The following is a 10,705-nucleotide window of genomic DNA, read 5'->3' on the forward strand; positions in this document are numbered from 1 at the left end:
GCTGCCTAGGGCACAGACAAAAGTAAAACAAACGACCAACAAAAAGGGTGTGTCACTCCGACCCTGTAGAACGACCACCACAACAAAACACATCATTACACAACCAGAAAAGGCCAACAGACGCGCACCAGAAAGAAGAACAATTTAAATTGGTATTGGACCCTTTCGGTAAACAGTATTGTCCAAAGGCCCACACTTCGTGTATCACAACTTATATATAAAATAATTAAACCTGTGAAAATTTAGGCTCAATCGGTCATCGGAGTCGGTAAAAAATAACGCGAAACTCACCCTTGTTTCCTTCATTTCGCCGTGTCATGACATGTGTTTAAAATAAATCCGTAATTCTCGCTAACGCGAATTGATGATTGTTTTAATGTTTTCTCAAAAAGTAAAGCATTTCATGGAATAATGTCAAGAGAAGTCTTTCACCATTATCTTCTGTAAACCCTGAAAGTTATTTGTAAATCTGTGAACTGTTATTTTTTCTGTTCCGAAAGTGAATATTGGCTTTAAAGTTATTCAAGTGATTTTTAAGAGGGTTCGTCAGTAAGACAAAAATTAGACAATGGGGCACACATAAACTCATAGTAATGATCAGTGTGATAATAACCAAATTTCCAGATAAAAAAAAATGCACTTCGTATTTAAATGCATCTGTGCGAGCGAGCAGACTTGTCATGAGCAGCCAGCCTTGATTCGGAATGTCCGTTATTTATCAGACTAAAGAAAGGAGGCTTCGCAAACAAGCGCTGCCAAATGACACATTTCACTAACTGTCATCACAATCAATGCATGTGACCATACGCCAAGTCGTTTAGATTTACTAAAGAGAAAGAAAACCCCATTAGCTCAGTTGGTAGAGTGCCAGTGTACCAAGGACCCCCCTGCATTAACCGGCGCTTTTCTATTATGGATTCCGCGTGCACAAGACTCTATGCAAGCTTATTATAATTAGCCCATCCCAACGGTCCTGGATAGACCAGGGCCCAATTTCATAGAGCTGCTAAGCAAACAAATTGGCTTAGCATGCAATTTCTTTCTTGATAAAAACAGGGTAACCAACCAAATTTCCATGTGATTTTCAAAATAAGCAAACAGCTGAATACCAGTAACGAGCAATATGCAACAAACGAAAATTTAGTTAGTAGACCTTAATCCTGTTTTGATCGAGGAAGAAATTTCATGCTAAGCAAATTTGTGTGCTTAGCAGCTCTATGAAATTTGGCCCTGGCCGCTAGGGCCGAGCGAACATAATTGCGTGATTTATCCGAACCCCAAACCTTGGTGCTGATAATTAAAGCTAACAATTAAAGCTCAAAGTCTCCGTAAAAAAAATCACTTAAAACCAAATAAAATCACAGCTTATAAATGCTCGAACACGGCAAATTTGATACGTTTCCTTTTGGAACAATTCTGCTAGACCTTACAGAATCATATTTGGGTCTAATTTGTAGTCAACGGAACCTTTAAATGGCACAAATCTCAATCAAGTCATAAGTGCACAACATCTAGGCGTAAAAATGGACATCAAAACATGAAAAAGTAGGATATCACCAATAAAGTATAAATTAATAGTGGTATTAATCTTTTAAAATGTTCTTTCCCACTTTAATATTATCCTGCCACCACGGAGGTCAAGCAATTGAACCGTTCAACACGCCCAACCTCTCACCCATTGAGAACTAAGTTTCTTTGGCATAAACGAGGGTGCTGCTTTAGCCTGTGACTTCAAAAGCTCAGATTTGATCAATAGTTTTGGGAGTTTACCATACCCCATTAAAAGCATGCCAACGACTTTGACAAACTTGACGGCAAGGTATTTTTAATGACATTATAAGGGTTGACTGTTATAGTTAAAAAGTAAATAAACCAAACCCCTACATTCAAAAATCCCCTTACATTAAAAAAAGTCTACACAACTCAAACCTGTTAAATATCAAAAGTAGAGCGCATTATAATTAGATTCCCCAGCACCACACACCTGCAACCTACATTGGGAGATTGATTGCAGTATTGATCCAGACCCTATGTAAGATATCCTATTAAAGGTTTTATTCGTAAGGTATATTCGTTGAAATAAATTAAAATCCACTTAGCCCAGTTTAGTATTAACCTATATAAACAAACCTTTATTAAACCGCTTAAATATAATGCAGCATGTTGAACATAACTAAGCAGATATACTGTCTGCAATGCTCCCGTTTAAATAGATGTTAAATTTGCACCATGGTTACCGATATTGATTTTTTACCCTTGCAAATTGAACATCAATTACATGCTTGTGGTACCCACTGCTAAAACATAAGATTTAAACTGCCTCTATAGCCATCTCAGTTGTCTAGTTGGTATAACACCGATCTGGCACTGCAAAGGTGTTGGGAAAGGCCGAGAAAGAGGGAATTGCAGAAATCAAGATGAGAAGAGACAAGGGCGTGGACTGGCTGTTCAGTTGCATCTCGGGTCAGGTACTTGTGGACAAAGCTTAGGTTGCAAAGTTGGTATAATAAAAATAATATTATGTGAGAAACATGATAATTGAAGGACATGCTGGTGTCGAAGATAACTCCAAGATTGCAAATTTTGGAAGATGGGTAGACTGTTGTTTCCTACATGGATGCAAGAGTCCTTTGTGGCAACTTTGTTCAACATAACATAGTTTGTTAAATTACACCTAGTACTATGTAAAGGGCCCTGTTCTTAACTGTGTGATGTGAGCACCAAGGGTAAAGATATGTAATAAATAGACAAATATTTACTAACATAGCAGCTATTGTAGTCAGCACAAGCCAATCAGAGGTTAGTGTTAGCAAATAACCCATCTTGTTTATCCAAGAGTTCATTTGGCTCCCATACTCTTTGCCATTGTCTAGAACCTTGTCAGAGTTCATTATGGTTGCAATCCGATGCCGCATAAAGAGAAAGACAAACCAATTAAGCACTGAATCATGTCAAGCCGGGTATAATGGATCTAACATTATCTTCATCAACTAAATTTGTCATCACAAAGTTATAATTTGTAAGCAGGTAGCATTTTTTTTTTTTTTTTTAATCAAATTTAACGTACTTAGAAACATCGTCGTGAGAAAAATGTTGGGCAAAATAGTCTTCACATAGGTACAATTTATGCAGAAGTATTCTTCATCAAGTGTTGAAGAAGTGCTGGTTGACCTGTGCGGAGAATCAAACCCAACTTCATGGCTCTGTTTACCACAAAATCCTGTGACTATGACCCAATAAGCACAAACATTTGCCAGCCAAAGAACAACTACGCTTAGCAGAAATAGGTTACAAGCAAAGATTCCAGACTCCACATCATTTCAAACGGTAGGCTACCCCACTCTCTTTTTGCTTTACAAAAGGATTGTCTAAGCAGTATTCTGCTAAGCAACTTTATGAAACAAGTTACTTTACACAAAATAAAAACACTTTATATACCAATGTATATCCATAACCTTCGAAGTGTTTTTTGTCTCTCTATAACTTTGTCCCAAACATTTACTTTCAGCTGTTGTTTCAATTACAAGTAACAATTCTTTTGTGTTTATCATATTTAAACAATGTATTTCTTTTTTTAGCGTTTACTGATAACTGTTTACTAGTTTGTTTGTTGGGGTGTTGTTCGTTTGTTTGGGTTTTTTTTTGTCTTCTTTCTTTCTGTGTCACAGTGTTTTTGGACAAGTCTTGAGGTAAAAGCAGTGCTAATGGTCACTTCTTGTAGTTTTGGCTCAATAGTAAAATGTTAACAGTATACTCACAGCAATGGTCAGTACGGTGCAATCAGCAAAGGCATCCGATACAACACGCTGAACAATCTTATCCTGTTTAAACGGAACACACAACAACAAAATGAGTGAAACTGGAATTTAAAGTCAGGATAATTTTAATTTGTTTCTATGTACTTAAACAAACAAAAGTAGAATTAAGAGAACAGCAATTGCAGGATTGAAATAAATTAGGAGCCGAACACACAAAACAACAAAAAGCATCAGAATACAGTCAATACCAGCATAGAACACCAACAAGAAGATGAGTAAACTTTCATTCAAATACCGATTATCAATTTGACGAGAATTAAACTATATATGTACAGAAAACACTAAGCCTATAAGTAATATTTTTTATATTTTAAGTTTTGTTGCAAATCTCTGTTGGAATGAGGATAGACAATACAAAATATGAAAACTTTTCATGAAACAAATGAGTTGATTATTAACTAATTAGTGAACTGTGCTGTCTGCCTCAGTAGAGGTGTGATTTCACATGCAGCTATAGACATCTTACCGTTTCTAGGTCAATTGATGCAGTGGCTTCATCCATGATGAGGATACGAAATTTCCTAAGGAATGCACGAGCTAAACAGAATAACTGCCGCTGACCAACGCTGAAATTCTCACCGCCTTCAGTCACAAGGGTATCTGTGGATTAAAGATAGTAACATCACAATCACTATTTTTCCATCAAAATATATATTTCAATTCAATTCAATTCAATTCATATTTTATTGGTCCTACCATGGAGGAAATTCATTTTGAATACATGCAATACAGACAAAATTAATAAAGCACAATCATAAATAAACTACTGGAAGTAATTAATCAGAGAACTACATAATAAACCACACTGGAATCATACTGAAAACAACATCTATTATATATCGTTGCGGTACCCGCTGCCAAAACATAGGCTTCGGACTGCCTCTAGCTATCGGGCAACCTTAATAGTCTAGTTGGTAAGACACATTGCTCTAGAATTGCAAGGGTCGTAGGTTTGAATCCCATCCATGTGATATTTTTTCACAGGACTTGGGAAAGTACTGAGTATACAGTGCTTATATACATCAATGTAGAGTACCCTCTAAGCAATATGTTCATGATTTTCCTTCATTCAAAATAATTTCTCAAATTTATGAGATCGTTCCCTAAAAATATCATTTAATTTCCAAGAAACATTATTGTGAATGAATTCCATGTTGGCCTCTTTCAATGCTTTGAAATGAGAAAAACATTATGTACACAATAATGAATAATCCATCAACCCACCATTTATTTGTGCGTAAAAACATGCGGGTGAGCTCAGCGTCCCTTTAGCGTTTTGCATTATGCAAGGGGCCTATTTAAATTGTCTACCAAATTTTTTACATGTACATGTAAAGGATTACCAGAAAATTCTGAGAGACATTTGTGAAACGTTATTCTCTACTTTTAAATATCTTTCAAGCCGTATTTATTTAATGCACCCGATTGCCCAGTTCAGAGGCAAGGTGTCCCTTTAACTTCACTGCTAATTATTGCGTGTGTAAAAAACCTTCATTTATTAATAATTCAAAAATGATTATATTGTTTTGTTTACCTCAATGTCCCTTCAAACAGAACAGGATCCTGTGGGATAATGCTAATCTCACTCCTCAGAGAAGTCAGGGGAACAGACTTTATATCCACTCCATCGATTATGATGCGGCCTGGAAAGAGTTCATATGAAAAACGTAAATAAGGGAGAAACCTGAAGACTGTGAAACCTGAATTGAATTATTTAGAATATAACACAAGAGACTTTAAAAAAATCTTTTAGTTTTTGACAATTGATTACACTTACCACTCTAATAGCGAACCATTGAGTTACTGCAAGTATGTACACACTAGCAATCAGGTTGGTGTTGATCCTCTCAATTATAGTATCGTAGAAACGTTGACTTTGCCTGAAAGATAGTTTAAAGGATTATTCATGAATTGTTGAGTTGTTGTCATCAGTTATAAGAGTTCAGTTGTGGGTGAGAGTTCGTTCCAGTCATGCAGCAAAGAAGTTTACATTAAATGTTATAAATGAACATTATGCAATTGTTGCACGCTGTGAAGGGGTCCATGGCGTTTTGTACACTCGAGGGGGGGAAATGGCACCCGAGGCAAAGCCAAGGGTGCCATTTCGCCTCGAGGGTGTACAAAACCCATGGACCCCAGTCACAACGTGCAACAATTGTTTTGTTATACCTTTGTTTAACTGTTATTCCTCTTCTCGAAGTTCTGTTGTCATCTTCAAACATTATTACAACGGACTATTCATTGTTTAGTAAGCAGACGAACAAGAAACAATTCCCTCAAACCCGCGGTTGTTTCGTACAGGAGCGCTGGAAATCGACCAACACTGGGAACGATCAAGGTGATGTACACCGGTGTACATCACTTTTCATGTTACCCGGCCGGTCGAAGCCATGTAACATGCGTTTTTGTTGCACGTCATGCGATTGGTTCTCGACCAATCAAACTTTGCAGTTTGTTACTGAGGTATAACAACAATACTTGAGTCAGCCATTTTAGGGATTAGGACACAGAGGAACAAACATTGACCTACCTGAATGCTCGAATTGTAGCAAGTCCTTGGAGGCTCTCTGAGAAATAAGCCAAAACAGGAGACTTGCTTACATTTTCTAGTCGTCCTACATCCCTTTAGCAACATATGAAATAAAGAAAATCAAAGTTAAGCTCCCTAAGTCTACACTTCTTTAACAGTATTATTTTTATGTTACTATGAGATTGACATGATTGGAGTGAAGATTGGCGGGGGGGACACACTTCGCAAGTCAGTGGGAAGAGTTTGTAACTACTGTGTTCACTTTGCGGACATGGAAAGGAGGTCATGTCCCAGGGCAATTCGTCAAATTGCTCAGGTTAACATGGTATGGATGTAAATACGAGAAGACTTAAAAACAACATAATATGGATTTTACCTTGCAGTTGCTAAAAAGTATCTTTGCAGGAAGAGGAAGTTCATACCAATGAAGATGAGAAACACAATGGAAATTGGCGTGACAATGACGTTGACAACCATGGCAGATACAAAAGTGATGGAGGTGAATACTTTAATAAAGTGAAGGACTTGACGAGCCTCTGCAGAAAAACAGAAAGAGCAAAACGATTAAGAAAGCCACTCCAACACTGCTTTTGTTTCAAGGGAACTCGGCAAACTCCCACAACGCGCTGTAAACACCAAGCTGGCAACAGCCAATCTCTCTCAGACAAACACTGGTTTAACATCTATGATTATGAATTGCACAAATCAAGAAATTGTGATCCAGTAACTAGACAGTTCTTTGACAACTACCAATAGAATCCAGGGTCTTTAAATTCAATTCAACCGAATAAATATTTCAATATTAAATACAAGTAGTTGGTTACAATTGTGGAGAGCATGAGGGTGCTTTCATTTGCAATTTTGTTTGCATCACAGTTAGTTTTTTCCTATTTTGGCGGACTGTGTTTGTTCTCTAACAGCCAGAAAAATCTCTTCTGGCTTTGATTCATGGAGGAAGATTTTGTAGTAGGCATTTCCTCCATTGGCCAGTTCTTTGATGCCAGACAAGACCTACGAGATAGGCTAGTCCTAGACTGTTTAATAGGCATTTCCTCCATTGGCCAGTTCTTTGATGCCAGACAAGACCTACGAGATAGGCTAGTCCTAGACTGTTTAATAGGCATTTCCTCCATTGGCCAGTTCTTTGATGCCAGACAAGACCTACGAGATAGGCTAGTCCTAGACTGTTTAATAGGCATTTCCTCCATTGGCCAGTTCTTTGATGCCAGACAAGACCTACGAGATAGGCTAGTCCTAGACTGTTTAATAGGCATTTCCTCCATTGGCCAGTTCTTTGATGCCAGACAAGACCTACGAGATAGGCTAGTCCTAGACTGTTTAATAGGCATTTCCTCCATTGGCCAGTTCTTTGATGCCAGACAAGACCTACGAGATAGGCTAGTCCTAGACTGTTTAATAGGCATTTCCTCCATTGGCCAGTTCTTTGATGCCAGACAAGACCTACGAGATAGGCTAGTCCTAGACTGTTTTGGGAACCTTGCATTTATTATTATATTATATTTACTGACCAAACCAACAGCGGACGAGCCGCCAATTACAGGAAAGGATACAAAAAAAAAAAATAATAAGAAATATTCATATAGCCCATATAAAAACAATCTGATATGTACAAAGTTAACAATTAAAATATTTATGTTGACCATTCTCAAGAGGGAGCAATCGGGGTTGTAAAAGGGGCCTACTCCTTACATCCGGGTAACTTATGTTGGGGGGGGGGGGGGGATGGCACCCGAGGCGAAGCAAGGTGAGTACAAAACACCATGGACCCTGTCACAGCGTGCAACAATTGTTTTGTTATAACTTGGTAACATTATTATTCCTCTTCTCAAAGTTCCGTTGTCATCTTCAAACATTATTGCGACGGAGTATGCATAGTTTTAATAAGCAGATGAACAGTTGTTCAAATAAGAAACAATTCTTCACTGCTCCCGCGGCTGTTTCATTATAAAAGCGCTGGAAATTGACCAACGCTGGGAAACATCATGAATCGGTAGACCATGACCGAATATTATGGAGCACATTTTAGTTCAATGTTGGGAAAATCTCCTTCATCCTTTCTATATATTAAATACAATGATCTTATATTACTTTCGGTTTTAACATTACACTGATGTGTGTTAGCACTGTATACTCAGTTCTTGTGAAAAATTCACTGGCATATTACAAACCCACAACCTTTGCAATTCTAGAGCAGTGTCTTACCAACTAGACCACTGAGATTACCCGGTAGCTAGTCGCACTGAGTACCATGTACAGCGCTAACACACATCGGTATAATCCTAGACTTTTGGACAAGTCATTAATGGTCTGCCGTGTTGAGAGGCAAGTCATGGTGGTGGCATAATAGTTCAGCCCTCCGCAATCGCATACTGCTCTCGTGAGAATACTGCCAGTGTTGCGGAGAGTGTCGGAATGCTATCACCGCGACAGACATTTAATGTAATCCCGATGCAAATAAACATCTAAACCCACTAATCTTTACATACCTGCACTGGAACAACCCATAAGTTGTTTATCGCTTGAAACAAACCAGCTACGGACTTAGCATCCACTGATGTGATAAGTGATCTGTCCCATGTCCATCGTGCCTCCCGTAGTGGCAACAGTAGAGAGATGCAAGGATTTCTCATAAACCATGGCCTGTGTGTCAAGGGAAAATATAAGCCAGACAAAATGTCAATCTTGTAACTAAACTGAAAACAGTTGGATTAGTTTCAATACTTCATTATATAGGCACTACACATGATTGCTGGTACTGAAAAATGAGTCACAGACAGTGGTTATGTTTTGGGTGATCAACCACTTTATATAACAAAAACTGTGACACTTTGGGCTTAATCTGTTGTGTGAGTCGGGAGAAATCAATGAAAGTGCACAGTTTGCAGCATATACTGTTTTAAATTTGGTTGAAGCAGAAATCAAATGTTGTGTTTTTATCTCTCAGTGTTTCATGTGTACTTGTAATTTATATTCAATAGATCAAGCAATAAATTTACCTGTATGGCGGTTCGTACGTTAATGGATTCAGAGACAACAATGTAATTATAGTTCTCTGAGCAGTGTGAGCTGACAAAGCTAGCGAGGAACATGATGAAAACGACGACGAAACCATTCTTATAGAACTCTTCCATTGTGACATGATGCCCCTGGCTAATCTGAAAAACACAATGGAGTTTTTGTTTACTGCTGACGTTGCTGAAGAGCACATACTTACTTCCTATTACTTAGCATTAAATTCCATGAATTATAAGTTGGTTTTTTAATCCCCGCAAACAGCCGATTTGGAAACAAAATTGGAAAGGAAGCAACACGTGACACTGCTGACTGCCCCATCGACAAACAATATATTCTATCATTAACTAATTGGTATGTTGGTTTCTAAATGGTTTATGTTAGTGTTGCAAATCTAAACAGTGGACCCTTCCCATGAAATATGCTAATTACATTCACGCATGCGTAGAGACCCTATAGGTAGGCAAACGCCATAGAGTTGTGCACTAAGTAGACACGCCAACTCGTCTGCGTCACGCAGCCATTTGGCGTGTGGCTATATTTTGCCAACCAAAATGTTAGTGCGCACCTGATATGAATCTTGCCTGGTGTCGTTCGTCTGGTATTCCTAAGTCACTCAGCTCAAGATGTTTCTTGTAGCCCAGTTGAAGAAGCCAGTGTGACAGACGAGAAGAAGCTGACGTGGTTATGCAAGTACTTCATATTGGGCTGAATCAGGTTCAAACTTGGGATGACTTCTCTTTGAGAGCAGTACCCAAACTTAAAGAGAAAAAAAGAAGGTTTTTTCGATGTGAGATTGTCAACTGATTTCAGGTCGAGTTTAAATTATAAAAACTAATGCTTTAATTACAACCAAATTTTTAAAGGAACATTACAGAAATTTGACGGAAAAAAAAACTTTTCTCAGATCACAGATTTATACAACTTACACTGTCTAATCATGCTACATCCATGGTCTAATGATGATGATAGTAGAAAACATCCCATGAAATATTTATGCCTGCAATGTTATATCGATGAGATATATAAAACTAATTTCCTGTTATAGCTCAGTCAGCGTTTTACTCAATTATTTTTAAACATGTATTCTGAATATATTCAGCTCTAGAATCACCAAGACGACGTGGATGACAATCTTAAAGACGGTTTAGTCAAACAAAACTATGTTCACATCGATCTGATCATGGTTTTCTTAAGTCAACAATTGCATTATGTCATCTCCAAGCGAACATAACCAATAAAATATCAGCACAAAAGACATCTCCGGTATCTGCCATAGTTCCATGTGATGATAATAGATGAGGGACACCAAGACTGCTATGAA

General features: G+C 37.9%; 1 long non-coding RNA gene across 1 annotated transcript; it reads right to left on the reverse strand.

The window, feature by feature from the left end:
• Positions 1-8,861: 8,861 nt before the first annotated feature.
• Positions 8,862-10,137, reverse strand: LOC117305729. Its single transcript, XR_004520714.1, has 3 exons — positions 9,950-10,137; positions 9,366-9,524; positions 8,862-9,009 (listed from the first exon to the last, which is right to left on the reverse strand). It is a non-coding gene; the product is annotated as an uncharacterized LOC117305729 (long non-coding RNA).
• Positions 10,138-10,705: the final 568 nt, after the last annotated feature.

Source organism: Asterias rubens, unplaced genomic scaffold (assembly GCF_902459465.1).
Source record: "Asterias rubens unplaced genomic scaffold, eAstRub1.3, whole genome shotgun sequence".
Taxonomy (NCBI): Eukaryota; Metazoa; Echinodermata; class Asteroidea; order Forcipulatida; family Asteriidae; genus Asterias; species Asterias rubens.